The sequence below is a fragment of the Balaenoptera physalus genome (genome assembly GCF_965194825.1).
Source record: "Balaenoptera physalus genome assembly, chromosome: 16".
Lineage (NCBI taxonomy): Eukaryota > Metazoa > Chordata > Mammalia > Artiodactyla > Balaenopteridae > Balaenoptera > Balaenoptera physalus.
Window position 1 is genome coordinate 52094084 of NC_138898.1, and position 21644 is coordinate 52115727.

Here is a 21644-nt window from a genome sequence, read left to right on the forward strand (position 1 = left end):
AGACCCGGAATTATGGTGTGGTTAGCTTTTATGGGCTGGGTAGTTTCATAGACTAATGACTGGGAGGATTATTCCAACTGGGAAGGGGTGGGGATTTCCAGAAATTGGGCCACCGCCCACTTTTTGGCCTTTGATGGTCAGCCTCAGAATTGTCCTGGCACCTGTGGGCGTGTCATTTAGCTAATGTATTACAATGAGCATATAATGAGGCTCAAGGTCTACTGGAGGTCGAATCTTCCGCCAACTTGGGCCTAATCGGTTCTAACCAGTTTATGGTCATACCCACAATGGCTATGTCATTCATAAAGGGTTGTGCCATGCCCCTTTCCCTCGTGTTTCACTACCATCTCATCTCGTTATGGTTTCTTCTTTGTCTTTGGATGTATAATATCTTTTTTGGTAGGTTCCAGCCTTTTTGATCGATGGTTGTTCAGCAGTTAGTTGTGATTTTGGTGTGCTCATGAGAGGAGCTCAGGTCCTTCTACTCTGCCATCTCGTCTCCTGTTCTCCTAAACAGGTTTTAGAAGAAGCTTTAAAACTCCAGAATGGATGAGATAGCGTGTAGACCCCAACTGCAGGAGGCATGTGGATGTCTGGCTCTTGACGGAAGAGGAGGAATCACTGGGCGCAGGACAGACAGGCATATACTTATCGAAGTGGCTTTACAGAGAAACTTCTGCCCAAGGAAGTGGAGTGGGACAGAGCTGCAGGGACGTAAGGAACGAGGCGCGGATGGGTGCCCGCCATGAGGTGACCCAGGAGAGCCTGTCCCCATCTGTAAATTGCAGTAATGAGCCATCGCTGGAGGTAAGAACTGTGCCTGGCACAGAGCAAGCCCTGAAGGAGCGTTTGTTACTACTGTCACTGCTTCTTTATTGTGTATAACACACATAACAGAAAATTTACCATGTTTACCATTTTAAAGTGTACAAGTTGGCAGCATTTAGTACATTCACAAGGCTGTGCAAGCACCACCTTCATCCAGTTCCAGAACTTTTTTGTCACCCCAGATGGAAGCCCTGTCCCCATTAGCACTCACTCCCCGCCCCCTTCCCCCAGCCCCCAGCAACCCCCAGTCTTCGTCTGTCTCTGTGGATTTCCCTGTTCTGGATGTTTCCGGTAAATGGAATCATAGATATTTGTCCTTTGGCATCTGGCTCCTTTTGCTGCACAAGCTGTTTTCAAGGTGCATCCAGGTTTTAGCCTGTGTCAGTGCTTCACTTCTTTTCATGGCTGAGTAATACTCCACCACGTGGCTCTATCTCATTGTGTTTATCATCTTCAGCTGGTGGACCTTTGGGTTGTTTCCACCTTTCAGCTTTTGTTAACAGTGCTGCTGTGAACGTGGGCATCAGGTTTTTATTTGAACACTGCTTTCCATCCTTTGGAGTGTGTTATTGTTTTTATTACCCAAACACCACTTGAAAATAATAGAAACCTGAAGGACTTCCCACCACCAACACACCCCCATCGAACCAGGGGAAACGGCAGCAGTTCGAAACCCAGTGCAGGCTGGGCTGCGGAGAAACCCACACTTGTCTGTCCTGTGGGCCCGGCCAGCTGGGTCAGCTTTTCTGGGAGCAGTTTGGCAGGTGATGTCGAGAGCCACTCCCGCACCCGACACGGCAATTCCAGCCCTGGAAATCCAGTCCTAGGAAAGAATTGCAAATAAGGGGGAATCTTTAAAAAAATGAAAAAAGTCACTTGTACCAAGCTGCACAGCAGTGAAATTTATGATCAGAAACAAAGTGGAAAGAAGCAGCGTATCCAACAATTGGGCCAGTGGAGCCACAAGGAAGATTCAATTCCAAGGACACGAGTGTCTGGGATCTGGACACAGATGAGCAATGCCTGAGATGTGTCCATGAAACAGAGGGCCCTGAGACGTGGGGTGCTTTAATCATAGCATGGTGCTGCAAGGCTGTGCTTCCCACAGAGAGTGAGCTCCCCATCAGTGGAGGAGTTCAAGCAGCCATGTGTCAGGTTGCAAGGGAGAAGCCTGGAACCGGAATGGGTAGGCTGTCCGTGAGGCCTGGGAGAGTTCACACTGCCCACTGCAAGGATGCCAGCACAGAGCAGGCAAGGGAGCGGGACCTGGAGTCAGCCCACAGGAGCTGGACAGAGACCAGGCAGCTGGGAAAGGCCCTGGCCATCCCAAGGAGGAGGTGGCACAAAGGGAGGACTTGCCCTGGTCTCCATGGGCTCCCACGAGAGATGACCTCCTGGGGTCCTCCATCCACTGTCCAGTGGGCCTGGACTCCGTCTGCCCACCCCGCAGAATGGCAGAGGGATGGGGGACAGCTGGGGGACGCCAAGCGGCTCACAGAGTCACCATCCCCACCAGGTGTCTCCTTCCAACGCCCCCGACACGCGACACTTGGGCAGCTTGCACCCTGTCCTGTGCACGTGTGCCTTGCCCCTGGGGAGAAGGAGACCGGCCTCGGATGCAGCACCTCGCTCCGTTGAGGGAGGCCTTGGGGCAGATGCTGCAGGAAGGAGCTGCGCCGGGCCCACTGGCTCCGTGTCTCTCCCGGGGGCTCTGGACAGCCTGTGTCCCCAGTCCTTGGGCTCTGTCCCTGTCTGTCCACTCCACCTCGTCCTCTGTAGGAGTGCGCGGCCCACCGAGACCCGGGACTCCCACCCTCGGGTTCTGAGGAACATCCCTCGAGCATGCTGGCCGGTGGAATTTTGGGGGAGCCATGGGGTCCAGAGCCGCACACCCCACTCTCGCTTACGCCCGCCTGTTCCTGCTGACCCCCACTCCTGTGGCCTCCGGTGCCCCGCCCCAGCATCTGCTGGACAGTCACCCTGAGTGCCGCCGGGTCCCGTTTACAGACGAGGAGACCAAGGCCCAGAGAAGAGCAGTCGCTCTGGCAAGGCCGCGCAGCTGGCATCCATCTGGACTGGACAACTCTGGAAACTTCTCCCAGGGCAGGTGCTGGGGCCTCTCTGGACAGCCGGCCCCTGCCCTGCTATTAATTCCTCAGCCTTCAGGGAATGGGGGTCTGCAGCTGCTCAAGAGCAGAGGGTCCAGGGACAGCCCCTGGGCAGCAGACTTGCCGCTGTCCATGCTCGGCTGCCGTGGGTCACTTCACTTCTGTCTCCAGAGGCAGTGTTAGGAGAAAGTTCATGGCAGGAATTTCAAGGCAGATTTTAAATCATGTCTCTTTCCAGAAAGGTTTCTTCCTGGGGCCGCCAGGCTTCTCGCACTCTCTGACTTCAGGGCCAAAGGCTGGGTTCCACCCAAGATGTCTGTTCCTCCAGGGCATGCTCCCCCTGGCACTGCTTCTCAGTGGGGGAACCTGCAGGCTCTGAGGTTAGGGGTGGGCCCAGTGCACCCACCTGGACAGCAGGGGTTTTATTCTCCTGGCTGGAGACAGACCCCGAGTGCCCGGCATCCTCTGTTCAGCAGCAGCCTGTGGCCCCGCATCTGTGCACAGGGGGCCCCCAGCAGCCCCCTGAAGCTAGGTGAAGCCCTGGGCCCCACTGTGGTCAATGACAGGGGAGCAGAAGTGACCCGAGTCACTCATGGGCAGAGCATTAAAGAGCTGGCGCCGATTCTCCACCTGCCCTGCCCCTGCTAGGTGGCTGGTGATGTGTCCCTGAGTGAGGATGGCATGGGGCAGGCCCTGGATGGCCCACCAGGGACCTGAAATACCTTTGCTGTGGGAAGCCACCAAGATGACCAGACCTCTGTCACTACTGCAAAACCTGGCCCAGCCAGGACCTGGGTCATCCCAGGCTTCAGCACACCCACCCTCCCCACATCCACACCCGTCCTGGAATGCTCTCCAACCCCCTTCCTGCTAATTCACCCCTCCCCCAGGAAGTCTGCCCTGATTGCTTCCTGCAGTCTCAGAACTGGCTCGGGACTCCTCCTTCCTCTGCCTTCAGTAGTCCAGAGACAGGGACACATCCCAGCATTCACAAACCTTTGTTGGAGTAAAAGGAACTCAGACCCAGCTAAGGAAATGCAAGAAACCAGCTTGAGGTGTACGCAAGGGAGAGGTGAGAGGCAAAGGAAGGACAAGGGGGCCAAGTGGGCAGCTCACAACACAGAGCACTCTTGGGTTCGAGCCATCACCTGCCCGCTGGCTGAATACCACTCCTATTAAAAAGACAAATCCAATAATAATGAGCAAACCAGACAAGAACTGCCCTACCCACCAGGATTTCTGAGGCCGCTGGTGGACATCAGCCAATAGGTTTCAAGGCTGACAAACCAAATGTCATTCAGGGTCACATTAAAAGAGGTATATATTCCCAAATGAGGGAGGTTATCATCCTACTACTCCACTCTACATTGGCCACAACATGTGTCGGAGGTTGGAAGAGACTATTCACAGGTGGCAGTGTTGGCTAAGTGGGGCATGCCCAGGGCAGAGCAGCCAGCGAGGGCAGGGACTGACACCACACCCCCCGGGGGAAGGGTCTTCGGAAGCACAACTTTTTTTTTTTTTTGGCTTACACAATATAAATTTATTTCTCAAAGTTCTCCAAGATCAGATTGCCAGCACAGTGGGCTTCTGGTGGGGTCTCTCCCTGGTTGTAGAAAGCAGCCTTTTCACTCGGTATCTCACATGGCAAAGATGGAGAGAAAGCTCTAGTCTCTTCCTCTTCTTCTAAAAAACACTGATCCCATTACAGAGGCTCCATCCTCAAGACCTCATCGATACTTAATCACCTCCCAAAGCCTCCACCTTCAAACACATCACCTTGGAGGTTAGGGCTTCAACATGCAACTATGGAGGCTGACAAGTCCAAGATCTGCAGCTGGCAAGCTGGAGACCCAGGAGAACTAATGTGTAGTTTCAGTCTGAGTCTGGAGGCCTGAGAACCAGGAGAGCTGATGATCTAAGTTCAGCTCTGAAAGTCAGCAGCCTTTTCCCCAGAAGCGAATGCAAGGGCCTTGGGTAATGTTCACTGTTCTTGATATTCAACACTGCGTAAACACTGTCATATGTGTCATCCCATGATATATATTTTCATTCTTAAGGGCATTTTGCCATCATGAATAGCAGTTCTCTCCCAGATAAAGTTGTAAGGAGCTTTACTTGAAACTCTACCCAATAACTTCTTGCATTTCAATGTTGACTCCTGACTATAAGGAATACTGGCAAATGTAATCCTCTAGCTAGGAATTTTGTCACCTTGCAGATTTTGGACCTGCTGACCTCCACAATTACATGGGACATTTCCTCCAAACTCCGGAACTCCACACTCCAGAGGCCCTCCTTTCCAGGTGCTGCCACTCCCCTTCCACACAGGTCCTGGAAGCACAACTTTGAGAAGAGGGCTCAAGGGATGGCTGAATATCAGCAACCCCCCTCCCCCACGTAATTCAGCCCCTCAAGCTCTTGCAGTGCGTGGACACACCTTCTAACAGCACCTTGGGGGTGTTCCTTGGGGTCTGACCCCCATGTGTGTCATGCTCACCCTGGTGTCCTTCATGCCCATCACCCTGGGGAGACTGCTGACCCAGCTGTAGAGTCTCTTCAGTCCTAGTGAGGGGGGCCCTGTGGGTGCTCCAAGGGGGGGGACTCCTAAGCCAGGCCCGGCCGACTTAGGCATCCTGGGCCTGCCTCCCACCTCCCAGTCCAAGAGTTTTTGCAAGAATGGCCAAATCCCTGATTTATCAGCTCAGCTTTATCTCCAAAACCTCCTACAATTTCCCAGAGAACAAAATTAAATACAGGATTTAGGAGAGATTTTGCAGGGCCAGGAATGGGCTGACGTCTCGAGGCCGCTTATGCCTGGGCTGAGAGTGGGAGGGTGGGCAGAGGGTGCCCAGCCCAGCCCCCACCAGCCCTGGAGCTCAGTGGCCACAAGGCACATGCAGGGGTCACAGGCCCCCTGTACCCGCGTTCCCCTTCACCACCCCTGCCCCATCATTACTGGTGAGCCTTTCAGAATCCATAGAAGCTCCGTCACCTTTGCCCCAACGCCCAGCTAGAGTGGACACACGTGTGGTCCTGCCATGGGCAGGGCAGGATTTAACCTACCTCCCAACCAGCCCTTTTATGGGCGAGGAAACTGAGGCTTAGTGAGGTCAGGGCATCTCCTGACTCTCAGACCCCAGGCAGCATTGGGGTGCTGGGACGTGGCCTCAGACGCAGCATTCAAGCTGCACAGTTTTGGAGAGACTCCTGCAGGGCTCTCCTGCCTGCCCACCCACGGGGCTCCCCCACCTCGCCGCATCCCCAGTAAAATCCCTGGACACGGCTCGGGGAGCACCCCCGGCTGGCACTGCCTGTGTGCCCTCACGGTCCATGCCAGGGGGCAAGGTGTGCTGGCTCCGTCGGGGGGACAACAAGGGGTCTGGTGTCTGCTGCCTGGACCCTGCCCCACGCGGCCCGCACCCTGGCCCACATCCACCAGTGCTCTGTCCCCAGGGCAAACCGTGCCCGTGAGCATCACGGGGCTGTGCGCCCTTCTGGAGAATCACGGAACATCAGGGTGGTCTTGGGGACCTCTGGGCTTGCAATGGGGTCAGAAGTGAGGGTCTTAGGATGGTCCCTAACTTCGTAGCCTCCTACAGGCTGAACAGGTGGAAGCCGGTGGGCCAGGCAGGGAGCCTGGGGGGCGGTGCCTGCCCGCCTACCGCCTGCACTGCCTGCCCTGTGTCCAGGCACCTCAGCCCCAGGCTGGTGTCCACCACCGGCGGGCTCTGCTGGCCTCAGAAGGACTGCAGGCTCTGACGCCTTCACCCGGTCACCCCTTAGCCAGGCTGGGCCCAGCAGACCCCCGTGGAAGTGACTGGACTGACCAGCGATGGTCACATCACCGTCCTGGAGGCCCTGGTCCTGGGATGGCAGATGAGGCGTCATGCTGGAGGTAGCGGGGGTGTTGGACGTTGGGTCATGGGCAGGTTCAGGGTCTGCCGAGCCCCCCACCAACTGGGGGACTTTGCGGGAGCCTCTTGCTGCCTCTGTAACAGGAATAACGGGACTCGCAGGCCTTTTCCTGGGAGCGAGGATGGACGGGATGATGGGGAGTGGGGCTGGCCCGAGGAGGGGTCCAGGCAGCTTGGGGCTGGGCTGAGGCCTTTCGGGGTATTGGTGAGGTCAAGCCCCATCTGGGGGACAGAGGGGCCATTTTGACACTGTTAGTGTTTGGGCCCGAACCCCATCTGAGCCCTGTGTTTCGGGCCTCGGCGCTGGCTGTCCTGGACGCCCTGACGTTCTGCAGGTCTCAGGGGCTGCTCACACCCCCCTCCCCATCTTACGCCTCTGCAGCCCAGGAAGAAAGATGTACAGGGTCCTGGGGGAAGCCTGGGGCCACACAGCAGTAACACATCCTGGGCCGGCCCTAAGCTGCAAACCCTGAGATCCGGGGGACCGGGGCCTGGAAGGGGCGTCAGGGGGGTCCCCTTTCCCCCACTGCATGGGGGAGCCCGGGCTGCAGCAGGGATGCCTGCCCCCCGACTCTGACCTCGGCTGGCCTGCCCCTGGCCCCACCCCCAGTTCTCCGCACCCCCTCAAGTTGTGGCCCCAGCGACCTTGGGCCGCCCCAGTGGAGTGTCTGCGAGGGAACCGCTTCTGATGTTAAGAGTCTCTAGCAGCATCATCTGCAAATGCCTCTGTTGGCAATCGAGCCGATTAGGGGTGTGCAGGCTCCAGATAAGAGCCCAGGGGTCATTTGGAGGGCAGACACAGAGGACCTGTGCAGAATGCATACTCTCCACCCAACACCTGCCTCCCGCCCACCCCTCCCTCTCCTCCGGCCCCTCTGGAGGCTCCGGTCAAGGGCACGGAGCTGCCCTGAAGTCAGGCCTCCCAGGTGAGCCCTCATCCCGCCTGAGTGCTGTGTGACTGCTGGCAAACTCCTAAGCTCTCTGTGCCCTGTCTGCAAAATGGAGCCATGGTCTGCTTCTCTGGGTGTGGGGTGACTACAATGAGGTGTCCAGCCCTCTGCCTGGTAGGCTGCAGGCCACGGTGGCCAGGGCTTGGTGCTGGGGGATTCTGGGAACCATTAGGGAGGTGGGTGAAGTCTGACACTCCTCCTGTAACCCCCAGGCGCTAGCAGTGGGGTCTGGGCCCGATGCCTATTGGGCTGGGCCGTACTATGCCCCCCGTCAGACAAGAGGAGTCGGGGTCCTATATACAGTGTGACTGGGGGTCCCCAGGCCCCAAACATCCCCACACAGGGGACCCCAAGGGACCCTCACATCACCTTTCTGTGTTCAAGCCCCATGGGACCACCTCATGCTCCCCCTGAAGCAGCAGCTCTCAGCTGGGGGCGACTCTGCCGCGGGGGACCCTTGGCAACGTCTAGAAGCATTTTTGGTTGTCACACGCCAAGGGACGGGGTGCCGCTGGCATCCGGTGGGTAGAAGCCAGTCCTGGGCCCCACTGCGCAGAGGCGGGGAGACCCTACTGGAAGGGGCATTGCTTTTCCTGTGGGAGATCCTGAGAGAAAGGGTTCTCTTCTCTCCAAGACAACACCTTTACAGCAAGAAAGAGGAGCCGGCGCCCGCCCCCACCCCCCACCCCAGCCCAGCGTCCTTGGCCAAGGGCATCCCAAGTGCATCTGAAAGGATGTCAGGCCCGAGGCGGCACCAGGAGCCCAGCAGCCCCAGAGAGGATGCAAACAGCCCCAGTGTAGCCCCTCCAGGGCCGCGGCAGGAGGCCCGGCTCCACCCAGCACTTAGCCCAAAGAGGCCCTGAAAATAGACAGAGGACGTCGGCTGGACGGCACACCAAGCTCCGAAGGCCCTCGCGGGAGCGGTGGACATGGTGTGGAGCCACTTAGCTGAGAACCAGGGCCACTCAGAGTCTCCAAGAGGGAGCAAGCAGCCGGTTAAGTGCTTGGAGGAGAAGGGCAAGGTCACCACAGGGCCTGGCCAAGGGGTCAGCTGCAACCCTTCCCATCCCGCCGACCTCTCCCTCCCTGGCCTCCCCGCACTGGCACCCCCATCCCTCCCACAAAGCCCCACAGCTGCACCCGCTGCCCTGCTCTGGGCTCATGTGCACCCTCCACTGACGGCCCCCAGCCCTGCCTGATTTTCCAAGCTCGGGGGGCAGGGTGGGAGGCACGGTCCCCAGGTAACTTGAGCCTCCCTGCTTCAGCTCCTCGATTCCTGATCTCTGTGGCTGTGGGAAGCGGCCTCAGGTGTAAATTTAGCTCCTGGGTGTTGTCCCTTCCCAGGCAGGCAGGCCGAGGCAAGCTGGGACACGGATCTCCGGCCTGGGCCGGCCAGCTGGAGCTCCAGAGGTCAGTGCAGACACAGTGTCGCAACAGTGACAGGGACCCCAGGAGGCAGGGGCTCAGTTGCTGCCCTCTGAACTCTAGGTGCTCCCAGAGATGGGGGGAACCGTTCAGGCCTCCATCCTGGAGACCATCCTGGAGGGCCACAGTGCAGGGGCCATGGGGATCACATGGAGGCCCCCGTCCCAGGCCCTGAGCCCGTCGGAGGCCAAGGGGAGGCCCTGAAGTGGGCCTGGCCAAGGCCGGAGCCCTCCATCTCTGGTCTCCCCACAGGCCCAAGTCTGCTCAGCCTGGGCACCTCTGGGAGGTACGTGGGCAATGGAATCCAGGTAGGGCTCCCCCTGCACTTGGTGACGCTCACCCACCAATGGCAGTGTGTCATGCTGGTTTTCTAAGACCCTGTGAGCACCCAGGGTGTGCCTGGAGCTCTGGGAGTTAGCGAGGGATTGGAAGGGCCTGACCCCACCAGCCCATCAGAGACCCAATCTCTGCCTGCCTTTCACCTTGGCGCCTGATGACCACGGACCCAGCTAACGTCCACCCTCTGGGTCCCCCAGAAAGGGTAAGGAGGTTCCTGGGACTTGGGGTCTTCTTTGTGGGTAAGGTAAGGTCAGATGTGGCCTCTGGGGAGGGGGGAAGACCTCCCCCCCAACCAGGCAGGCCCACGGAGGGAGGGCGCACTGGCACGGGGTGTGGGGGGCAGCCTCTGCCCGCTCCCAGCCCCCCATTAGCGCCGCCCCTCCCTCACAACCCTGGGCAGCTCTAAAGAGCCGTCAGCCAAGGCATCGACCGACCGCAGCCCCGCTGCCAACACAAAGGCCAGTGAGGAAGCCCAGCCGCCAGCCGGTGGGACCAGACCCCCTCCCGCCCCCACCGCACTAATGCACTTTGCATTATTGTAAATCTTGCTTTCCTGAGAAGAGCGGGAAGGGTGCTCTGGGGACCCTGCCTCTGTAAGGGAGCTGGCGCCTCGTCCTCACAAACACCGTTTACTCCTGACTTACAGAAAGTTCCTTCCTGGTGGGTTTTGTGTCCCTGTCCCACACCCCCGCCACAATGGCCCCTGCCAGCCCCCAGCCGCAGCCCCTCTGCGAGTCAGGCCGACCTCATGGGTCCTCAGAGCCCAGATCATTCTGCCCCCAGGCCTCCCCCAGGTTGCTCTTCCTCCCATCTCTCTCCATCCTCAGGACCGGCCTTGGGACCCCTCCTCCAGGAAGCTCTCAGGCAGCCCCAGCTCCTCCTGGGCCTCCAGCTGGGCCTCCACGTCTGCCCACACCTCTGCCTCCAACAGCGAGTGGCCCCATGAGTATACGGGCTGACTAAGTGGAGGGACCCCACCAGGCTGAGCCGGTGTCCCTCCTCCAGGTGACATCGTGACCACTGCCAGAGGGGCCACCGCTGGCTGGACAGACACTGGCCAGCACGAGCTGCGCCCTGGAGTGGGTTGGACGAGCCACCAGCCCAGCCTGGCGCAGCTGGCCGAGCCCCGGCCACCCCGTGGCCAGCTGACAGGCCAGCACGGCGTCACAGATAGAGGGAGACCCTGGCTGGAGGCACCTGAGCATCACTGCTTCGCCGAGAGCTGTCATTGCAGTCCTGGGGGAACCGGGGGGGCTGTCTTGAGTGTACAAGGTTTCCTTTGTATATTACAAACCAAGAAGAACACCAAAAGATGTAAAGATGCATTGTTCATATTTTACATGAGACATTAACTGTCCATGTTGTAGAGTACCATGATAACCATTATTTAAGGTAGAATGTTAGCTTCCAAGGGCTCTCCTAACAAAGGACCACAGCCTGGGAGCTTAACCCAGAAATTCATTCTCTCGCAGTCTGGAGGCCAAAAGCTCTAAGTCAAGGTGTCTCGGAGCCGTACTCCCTCCGCAGGCTCCAGGGGAGGATCCTTCCCACCTCTCCCAGCTTCTGGGGCCTCCTGGTGTTCCTTGGCTTGTGGCTAATTCTGGTTCTGAGCCCAGGATGGGCTTGGGCTCAGCGTGTTGCTGGCCAGCTGGGGGCTGGCGCCAGCATGGCGCATCAGGGGGCAGGGGAGATGGGGTCAGGGGGAGGATTGATTCCTGCATAATGGGAAGCTGGCACAGCAGGGCGGTGCGAGCGGGGACCTGACCCTATTTGTCTCATTAACAGATCCAGTGGGGAGAGGCCGCCTGTCCCCACCCACTCCCAGCCCTGGCCAGAAAGGGACACAGATGGCGGTGGTTTACTCTGGGAACGTGGTCTGTTTCTATGGCGACGGGGCCTCCTGGTCTTGGTGGAGAATTGCTCACCAGGCCTTGGGAATGGGGTGAGGGGGTGGGGGCTGAGCCAGGCCTCCCACCTTTGGGCAGGGAGCACACTCTGCTTATCGGGCATCCCGGGCGCCCGGGGCCCATGAGGTGGGGGTTGGGATTGGCTAGAGCAAAGCTTCCTGGGCTCTGAGTGGACTTGAGCTCCCAAGCAGAAGGTCTGCCCCTCCCGACTACCCGGGGAGACAAGTGCCCCCCCCAGCCGTGGGTGACCAGATTCACAACATCCCCGCCCCCACGTCCAGAGTGGCGCCTTCACCGTTAGGCACACAGCATCCTGCCCTGAACTTTGCCCTGGGCATCAGTGATAAATTGTTATTTTTAAAGTCTTTAATGGTGCACGAGGACCTAATGGGGTTTGCCATCCGGAAATTGTCCTGGATCAATAAAATAGGGAGAGTCAGGGTTTAGCGGCCCCACCTCGGCCCCGAGCTCTCTGTCCCCCAAGCTCAGCCCGGAACACTCCAGAAGGTTTCAGAGACTCGGTGGCTGGGAAATCGTTTCTGGAAGGGCAGAGTTGTGAAGTTGGGAGCAGGGAGAGCTTGGCTGTGTCCCAAGACCGCCATGGCCCGCAGCCCCGCCCGCCTGTCTGCAAGCCACTCCCATTCTCCTGGAGGCATCAAAGGCCTCAGAGCCCCTTCGAAAGGCGCCCTCCTCACGAGGTGCCAGTGACAGGCAGGGACTCCGGGGTCTGTGTGGAGCTGAGGAGAGGGGTTCCATGGCCTCTGCCTCGAGATTCCGCACTGCCAGGTCAATGAAACACTAAAACAAACTGCTTCAGAGGGTGGCGTGCAAACACACACAGGCAGGTGGGTACTAGGAAGGCACTGATGGGGCAGAGTGCCCATCTGAGAGAGGAAACAGGGTTCCCAGGCTTGCGGGCAGCTCTTGCTGGACCAACAGGTGTGTGAGGTGGCCTGATGCTAGGGCTGGTTTACCCCGACCGTGGAGGGGCGCATCGCCCCTCCTCCATCACGTTACAGGCTTGGGCTGCCCTATGTTTTCCAGGGTGGGCTCAGCGGAGTGTCTCAGCCTGGACAGAAACCCTGAATCCTCCGCCCCAGGGGCAAGGGCTGGCCCAGCTCTCAGGAGCAGGGGGTTCTGCATGGGCTTTCCAGAGGCCCGTGTGAGCAGAGCCACCAAATGGGGAGCAGACCTGGATGCAAGAGGGCTGGGGACATGCAGCTTGGCCCTGTCTCCCTCTGAATGCCCCTCAGAGAGGCCCGGCTATCGGGGTGTCAGTCCCAGGGTTCCCACCACCAGCTTTTCCAGGGCCCCACAGTGTCTGGTCTCTGGTGTACCCAGTCTGCTCCCAGGGCCTTGGACAAGCCCAGCGTTTGTCCGAGGAATAATAAACCCATGGCAGCCGGGCCTTACACAGAGGGACAGTAGGGGCTGTGAGCCTCCCCAATCCAGAGGCTGGAGGGAGGGCTGCACTTAGAAATCTCATGTATGCGTTTTTTGCTCAACAAACAGAAGGTCGCGAGTCTGTCTGACTCACGTGTGTAAATCTGCATGTTTATGGCGGCCCCACCTCCTGAGCCCACATCCATCTGCCGGTTTGGGCTGCGACTTCACGGGATGGGGAGGGACCTTCCTCCCAGGAGATGCGAGTCCCTGGGCCTTGGGAAACCCAGGACCCCTCAGGGAGGCTCAGGTGAGGCTACCAGCCTGTAGACAGACCAAGGCCTGGGGTGTCCAGGTGCCCTAATACCTGGCCACCCTGAGCCAGTGTGAGGAGGGCTGTGCCTCCAGGACCCTTGGAGGGAGAGTTTGTCGGCTCAGCTGTCTGACCCCCACTGAGCGACACCCCATCGGTGCCTGGACAATCCTTAAGACCTGAAGGTCCCCATGATGCAGAGACCCCCACATGGACCTCAGAGGCGGCCACCTGTTAACGAGGGCCGGCATGGGGGGGCACGGAGATCCCCTACCCCCCAGGGCCCTGACCTAGAAGCCCCAGGGCAAGGGGGTCATCACATCACTTCCCCCTTCAAAGTCCCCCGCATACACACACTGACATCTGCGCCCTCTGGCACTTCCTGATTCCTGCCTCTCCTTGAAGCTCCCAGACCTACAGGAGGGCCTCGGGCTTGTGTGGCCTGGACCAGACCCAACGTTGGGCGGGATGCTGAATGCAAGCAGGGGAGAGCCTGTAGCCAGGCCCCGATGGCCCTGCTTGCCTCGCTCCTTGGCTGGGGTGCCTGGGCGCTCAGCGCCTGCTGGGGGGACACCCTCAGATCAGGGATGCCCTGGTCTGTGTGAGGATGTGGACATAGAAGGAAGAGGTAATCCAGGTGTGCGGCCAAGCACAGACAGCCCAGGACGTGGGGAGCTTCCCGGGGGCACATATCAGGGCATCTCCAAACTGCTTAAAGGGGGTGGGGCCTGTATGATGGGTGGGGAGACCAAGGCTCTGTGTTGCCTGCAGGGTGGGGGGTGGTCCTCCTCGGTGGCGTCCACGGATGGATAGGGTCACAGCCAGTGGAACCCTCCTACAAGGCTAGCCTCCTCCCTCATCCGGCCCCCAACGCTTCCCATGTGCCAGCAGGGACCACCCCCACCCTCACTCCCACCCTGGGTTGGCAGGAGGCCCAGGTGCAGGATGGAACAGGACCACAGAAGGTGCTAGAAAACCCAGACACCCAGCAGGGTGGACTGTCCAGTCCACCTGGCCAGGTGCTGGGGTTTGGCCCACAAGGAGTGGACTGGGGTGGACCAGGCTGGAACCTTGGCAGGCAGTGTCCATGTCCTGCTGTCCCCAAGTCTGGATGGAGACCCCCACTGTCCTCAGCCCTCACCCCCCAGGAAGCCTGGCAAGTAGTCAGTGCCCCAGGGCAGTGCTGGGCCTCCAGGGAGGGGCTGTCTCTGGTCACCCCAAATCCTCAGGGAGCAACCAGGCCACAAGGACACCTATTGCACTTATGGGAAAACCGGGGCTTCGGGAGCCTGGGGACCACTCCCTGGTCCCCCACCGGCTGTGGAGTCAAGCTCAGAGCACCACGCTGGGGGGGCTCTGCTGGTGTGACACTTGCCGCTGAGGACCACCAGGAGCGGCTGGGCCCCAGGTTGGGACTGTCCCTCACTTCGGCCAGGCAGAGGGGACTGTAGCAAGGCCTCAGGCCTGAGTTCCACTGTCACAGCTTCCCAGCCCGCAGCTCTAAGCTGCTTGGAGAACTTCTGGGACCCTCTCCTGAGAGCAGGACTGGGGGCGTGGGGCATTCTCTCCAGGGACCCAGGGCGTCTGGGACATGGTCCCGTCCTGCCACCTTAGCAAGTGGCTAAGCACGGCTACTGGAACCTGGGGCTCCTCCAGCCCACGGAGCCCAGTCACAACCAGATGCTTGTGGCAGTTGCGTGGCAACCCTACTGCCAGCACCACGCCCCCACGCCCACACAGGCCAGTCCTGCCTCCTTCAGCACCTCCAGCTAGGCCAGTGTGAGGGAGGGGATGGTGCATGGAGGACATCCCGGTGTCTCAGCCGGGTTGGCCTCTCTGCAGATGAGCCAGACAGCCTCTCCCCTGTCACCTGGCAGGGCTCTGGGCTGCAGGCCCCGGGGGGAGGGGTCCTGGTCAATGGGGGCGTCTGCTGGTCCACCCTCCGTGCTCAACGTCTGATGCCCAATCCCCGGAAAAGGAAGAGAAAATGGGGCCCCAACCACCAGGAGCGCCTGGGACCCCCTTAAGCCTCCGAGTGATTGATCCCTGGCACTCAGGCGTCTGGGGTGGCCTCAGACCAGGAGACGGAGGCCAAGCGGCAGTGCTGGGCCAAGGTCTCAAGCTGCTTGGCCCCAATTGGAGGCCGGACTGGCTTTTTTGAGAAGTGGAAACCCGATTTTAGGCCAGCAGATGATGTGCCCCACCCCTCACATGTGAAGTGTGATCTGAGCTCACCTGGTCGGGTATGATGCTCCCAGTTAGGGCCAGTGACATCTTCAGAGGGAGAGGGTGAGGGCCCCCCCACCCCCATCACACCTGGAGACGGAGCCCTCATGCCCTGCGTCACCCGAAGTCACACGCTGCGCCAGAGCGGGGACTGGGACCCAGGCCCACCGTGTCTCACGCATCCCGGGCTCTGGGAACAAAGGAGCCCTCTCCCCACCCCTTTATGCCATTTGCTCTCTGCAGGGCCTCCCCAGCCCCGGGTGCCCAGCCGAGCCCTTGGGCGGCCCTCCAGCCACCCCCACCCCCAGGGCCTGGGGCTCCCCCTCCCTGCAGCCCCCGCTCTGACAGAGGCCTGGGGGTTTTGCTGCTGTCTACCTGGAGGCAGGCTGACCACAGACACCAGCTCTTCCCTCCCGGTCCCAGGGCCTCCCAGCGTCCTGGCCAAGATTGTGTCCCCTGAGCAATGAGGCGCCCAGCCGGCCCTCTCCTCTGGGGCCACACAGGTTGTTCTGGGGGATGGAGGATCGGGGAGCAGGGCTGGGCCCAGGCTGCTCCTGCCCGAGCCCCACTGACTCACCGTGTTGGAGACACGCACCTCCCCACGTGTCATTTATCTCTCCTCTGATGTCTGAGCTCTGGACAAGGTTGAGGGGCTCTTTAAGCTTAGCTGTGCAGGACACCTCAGGTCCTGCGGAGATTGTGGAGAGTGCCTGAATGGGCCTGGCGTCCTCCCAGGGGTCCCCCGCCTTTTCCACTGGGCCAGGAGGGAGGCCAGCCTGGGCCCTCCTGCCCCGATCCTCCCTGCGCTGGGCCTTCCTGAGGCACCTGAGGAGGTGCTCCAGGCAGGGGTGGGGCCCATGCAGCTGCCCTGAAGGCTCCTGGTGCTCAGCACGGGGAGGGGGGTGTGTGGAATTTCCAGGAGCCCCCCTCTCCTGACAGCCCAGGAAAGGGCCCTGTGGGTGGAGTCTGTGCCTCTGCCACTGCCCCCATCCATCCCTCAGGGGCTGCCAGCAGGGCTGGAGATGCCGAGCCCAGTAGTTCCGCTTTTTTGAGATGAATCTCTTGGCAGGTCCTGAGTGGGAAGGAAGCAGCCTTTCCTGCCTCATCTCACTCGGCAGGTACCCCCGCCCCACCCCGCCCCCGCCCCGGGCCAGGACAACAAAAGTCCACACCTGCTTGCAGATTTTGACACTTAAACTTGCCTCAGACTCCCCTGGTCTCCTCTGGAGAAAACAGCGTGGTTTTCGGTGCGGAACCTCTGTGTCATCCCTGAGTCCTCACTTGCAGAGCCCACATGCCTGAGGGTCTTCGGATTAATCCACACACAGCCCCTCCCTGTGCTGCCCTGACCGTGTGGGGAGGGGCTGGAACGCACAACACACAGCACGGCAGTGCGGGCTCAGGGTGGCTATGCCGGCAGAGATGGGATGTGAGGAGACAGAACGGGGGAGCTGGGGGCCCCAGCAGGCTCGGGCCTCTGTGCCCCCTGACCCACTGCGCAGGGCTGATCTCTGCCCTCAGCAGGCTTCCGGCCAGCCGTGTTCAGGCAGCGTGCTGGCCTCTGGGTCCTGGAGGGGAAGGGTGGGGTGGGTGCTCATCCCTGCTCACACCCATTCAGGCAGAGGGCCGTGCACCGCCCCACCCCCACCCCGGCAGCCTCTCTCCCACCTTGTCTTGGCCCTGAAGTCCAGGCGGTGCTGAGCTGCCGTCTGTGGGTCCCCACGCCTGCCCACTTGTGAACAGCCTCTGGCAGGGTCATCTGGCCAAGACAGACCAGTGTGACCAGTGGACTGGGCAGAAGCACCTGGGGACCGGCAGCCCCCTCCAGTGTGGGCCCCTCCTGAGAGCCTGGGGGTCCCAGCGAACCTCAAGGAGCCGAGGCTGGCCCCACCCAGAGCTGGGGGCTCTTCTGGCCCCTGGGGCCTGAGCCTCCATTTCCTTACCCACAAAATAGGTGGTGGGGGTCCTGCACCACTTCCAGGTTGTTGGGGGGTAGAGGGGCCGCCCCTGCCTGGCTCTCGGCAGGGCCAGCGGACACTGGTTATCTCAGCCAGGAGCCAGCTCAGGGCTCCAGGAGCCCAAATGTGACTGTTTGTTGTAAACAGAGAAGCAATATTTGCATTTCAAGGCCATCAACCCTAGAAACCAAATATTTTGTTTGGGGATCGGGCCTCGTGCACCATGACGAGCAGATGCCCAGTGCCAGTTTGGGGCGGAGGTAAGGACAGACTCTGAGGGTCCCTGGCATCTCCGAGTGCCCACCCCGAGGCGAGGGGGGGACACTCACACCCCCATTGGCCGGTGGTGCCCTGTGACCTTTTCCTGGTCCACCCGGTCCCCTCACGGTGATCCTCTAGACATGGGAGGGGTGCTACCCACACACTCGAGGGACAGCCCTTAGGAGCCCCTGACTAGGACACTGGGAGTAGCCCCAGCCATCCGCAGGGCTCCTGGGGTCCTCTCCGAGGCCTTTGCACCCGGCCTGCTCCCCCCACGATTTTCCTGGAAGCCTCCACCTGAACCCTCTTCTCAGGGGCCCAGTGGCTCTAAGCCTCACTGAGTGTCCGTTTCCCCCACTCTGCTCCTCCGACTGTTTACAGAGCCCCCTGGGCTCAGCCTGTGCTAATACATTTACTAGGGTGTTATCTTACTTAATCTTCCGGATGAAGTCCTGAGACTGGTTTAAGGAGCCTCCTGGCAGGGATTGCTGGTGGAAGCAGTAACCTCTAATCCTGAGGTCCGCCCAGCCTGCATTTCCTGTTGGGGTCGAGGGGGCGTTCTGCCTTGCTCGATTCTGCTTTTCTGCCTTGTCCCCAGGACCCCGTCTGTCCTCATCACCGTGCTCCCTGGCAGTTGAGCAGTGCCTGGCACACACGGGCGCTCATTGTGTGCTTGTGGAATCAAGGAGTGATTCAGGGCGCCGTAGCCGGGTGTCTCTGTTCAGCCCCTGAGAAGCCCAAGTTCTCCTCTTGCCCCAACTCCTCTTGCCCCACCTCCTCCCCACTGTCCACCAGACTCTAGCTGAGCCAGTCTAGCCCTCTGCCTCAGAGGCCAGCTTTGCCCACTCTCTGGGGCACTGGACAGTCTACCCCCACAGACCAGAGGTACAGTTTGTTTATATGAACTGTGTGGGCAGAGGGTCTTCGGTCCCTGGGGCCTGCAGCAGTCACAGCTGGCCATGTACCCTCCTTGGGAGAACCCAGGGTCGGGGCTGGGGTCAGGTCACCAGGAGGCTCCACCTTGGGCTCCGAGATGACAGACGAGACTTTTGCCTTTGCCAGCCTCAGTTGTCCCTCTGGGAGGAGGGGTGGGGCCCCCACATCTCATGGGGTCCATTTATCCAGGTGAGAGCTCCCCCACCCCAGCACACTTCTGACTTCCAGGAGCCTCTAGAGCCATCTCCGCTCTCTGGACCCCCAACATTGGACGGCCCCGGGGCGAGCACACTCTTTCCCCTCCCACCATGCCTGCCTGGGCCTCCCAACCCCATCAGGCTGTCTGGGGGCAGCTGAGGTGTCAGAGGTGGGGTCTCCACCCCATCACTGGGTGATGGGCACTCAGGTGAGATGCATGGAGCGACACAGGGGGTCCAGGGGGCTGGTGCCGCTCATCACTCGTGCTGTTACCCCAGAGTGCGGGGCCGGGCCACAGGGATCCCACGAAGTGAGGTGTGGGCCTCCCTAAACTCATGCTGTTCTGTACGCAGCTTCAGAGTGCCTCCGCCGCTGGCCCAGCCCTGCGCTGTGGAGGGAACTGATCTGGGCGTGGCCTGCTTGCTGCTTGCCAGGTGTTTGAACTCTGTGGTGTCTGGACATGCAGCTAGGTGGAGCACGTGATTGGGACACTCCCCAGGCCCAGCTGGCCGGCCGCGGGCGGGGGTTGGGGGGGGACAGGGGGGGCAGAGCAGCCCGTTCCCAGGCTGGCCCCTCCTGCTGGGCTGTCACTGCTGCCCTCTGGAGCCACCTGGGCGGGGAGCACCCAGGCACTGCAGGACCACCAGGCTGATGTGGGGGCCAAGGGGCTGCATTAGGAGGGAGCCAAGCTCTGCCTGCCAGCTTCAGCCCCCAGCCCAGGGCTCCCCCACCTGCCCTGCAGCCTGCCAGCCGATGCCCCCAAACTCTGGCACCAGGTCCCCACGTGGCCTCTTTCTGGCCGACTTTCTGCCTCTGGATGGCGTCAGGAGGCCTTCCGCAGCCACCCACGACTGGTCGTCATGGATGTTTCCATGGAGACCACCCCACCCGGCCACTTCCAGGATGGCAATGGAGGCAGAGATGGACACAGCGAGGCCTTGAGGGAAGAGGGGGCAGGAGCTGGCACCCAGGCCAGGCCAGAGTCCCCACGGTCCCTCGGGACACAGGCAGAACTCAGGACTCGGCCCAGGACCACGGGAGCAGCAGTCCAACAGGAAAGCAGGACCCCCTCCAGCTCCTTTTGGTGGGGACGCCTGTGGTGACAACAACGCCTCCCCCAGCCATCTCTCTCAGAGGGAGGAGTGGTGGCTCACGGTCAACCCAACAGGTTTCTTCCAGGGGCCCACACTGTCCACACCTTCCCACTCAACCTCGACTCCCAGAGAGGGAAACAGAAGGCACTTCCTACCTCACTAATTTTTCCGAGGTCTTTACCTCTATTGAGGAATACCTGCATGCAGTGAAAAGCTCAAATTTTAAGAGTACAGATCTCATGGGGTTTTGAAGACTGAATAGGAGTTTGTTCTGGTGGCCAGAATGAGGAAGGACATTCTAGCTAGAAAGACTGACCAGCAGCAGGTCAGTTTATTTTTTTCAATTTTTTTTGGTGGGGGTGAGCCTTGATGTGCGAGGCACATGAGATTTGAGTTCCTCGACCAAGGATTGAAACTGCTCCCCTTGCAGTGGAAGCGTAGAGTCTTAACCACTGGACCGCCAGGGAAGTCCCAGCAGGTCAGTTTGCCGATGTGAACCATGAGGGAACAGTGATGCTATATGCTGCTTCTACAGTCACCCATTGATCAGAGCTACAAGAGAGATTTGCTGAAACTAAGAAGAGGCTGCTAATTAACCCCCTTGCTTGGCCCCTTCCAGGTCTCAACATCTGTTACACTCCAGTCACCGCCAAGTAGACAAGCAACTTTGGGCGTGAAGCTTGAAGACCTTTTCTGGGAGAGCAAAGAGGCCCTTGTCTCCAACCCCCACCCCCCACCCCTATCCCCACGGCCTTCACGCAGAGCTGGCCCAGGAGCGGCGTCACCGCCTGGTCTCCGCCTCCAGCCTGCTCCCCGCCACGCGGCATCTCATGGGCTCTGGGGCCCCTGGGCATGGGGGGGGCCCCCTTCACCCAGGGTGATGTGAGGCAGGCAACGTCTCTTCTTCCCGTGCCCCCTCCACAACCTTCCCTGCAGCCCCAGTGGCCCCTCCCCACTTGACATCTGTGAGGAGGTGGCTCCGTTCCCAGGTCCTTCTCAATGAACCCTGACCCCTGACCCCTGACTTGCCTGCCACCCCAACAGTGTTGCCCCCTTTGGACCACAGGGCCCAGGGCCCCACTGCTACCGCGGGCGGGGGGCCTGCAGAGCAGGGCAGAGCCCAGAATGAGGGTCCAAAGCACGGGGTCAGGGTGCAGAGTGGCAGGGGGGCGGGAGGTGAGCAAACTGAGTATCCTGCCTGAGAGCAGCAGGGCAGGGGAATCTGGGTCACAGCCTTCTCCCGGCCTGGCCGCCACCTCCCAACAGGCCTCCGCTCCTCCCAGGCTCTGTCCTGCTTCCCTCTGTCTGTGTGTCTGTCTCCTGCTGGCAGGAAACCCTGACAGGTAACCAGGGCCCAGCCTTAGTGCTTTGTTTGTTAACTTTACAGCCCTGTGACCACCCTGCGGCAAGCACGATTCTCCAACCCATTTTACAGATGAGGAAATGGAGGCTCAGGGGGCAAGTCGCATAGCCATGAGGCAGAGTGCCCAGACAGCGTCCCTGCCAGGCCTCAGGCCTGAGCCCACACCCGCTCCCAGTGGCCAGAGGAGGGTTGAGCCAGGTTTGCACGTGTCTCCGGACCAGACGTGCGGTGGGACTGCCGGCTCACGAGTGCCCCCTGCCCCCTGTGAGGATCCAGCCTCCTTCTGGGCTTCCCCCTCCCTGCTGTTTCTCCTTCAGCCCTGTTCATGCCCTCGGGTCCAGCCCCAGACCTGCATGGCCTCAGGAAGCTCTGGGTCCACCTGGAACGCAGCCGTCATCCTGGCCTGGGGTGTGGGCTCTGTCTCTCCTGGTTCCCAGG

At 60.3% G+C, this 21644-nt stretch overlaps 1 long non-coding RNA gene across 1 annotated transcript; it reads right to left on the bottom strand.

Moving 5' to 3' along the window:
• Nucleotides 1–848: 848 nt before the first annotated feature.
• LOC309645441 lies at nucleotides 849–18496 on the bottom strand. The gene is made up of 2 exons (XR_014254896.1): nucleotides 17340–18496; nucleotides 849–1651 (listed from the first exon to the last, which is right to left on the bottom strand). It is a non-coding gene; the product is annotated as an uncharacterized lncRNA (long non-coding RNA).
• Nucleotides 18497–21644: the final 3148 nt, after the last annotated feature.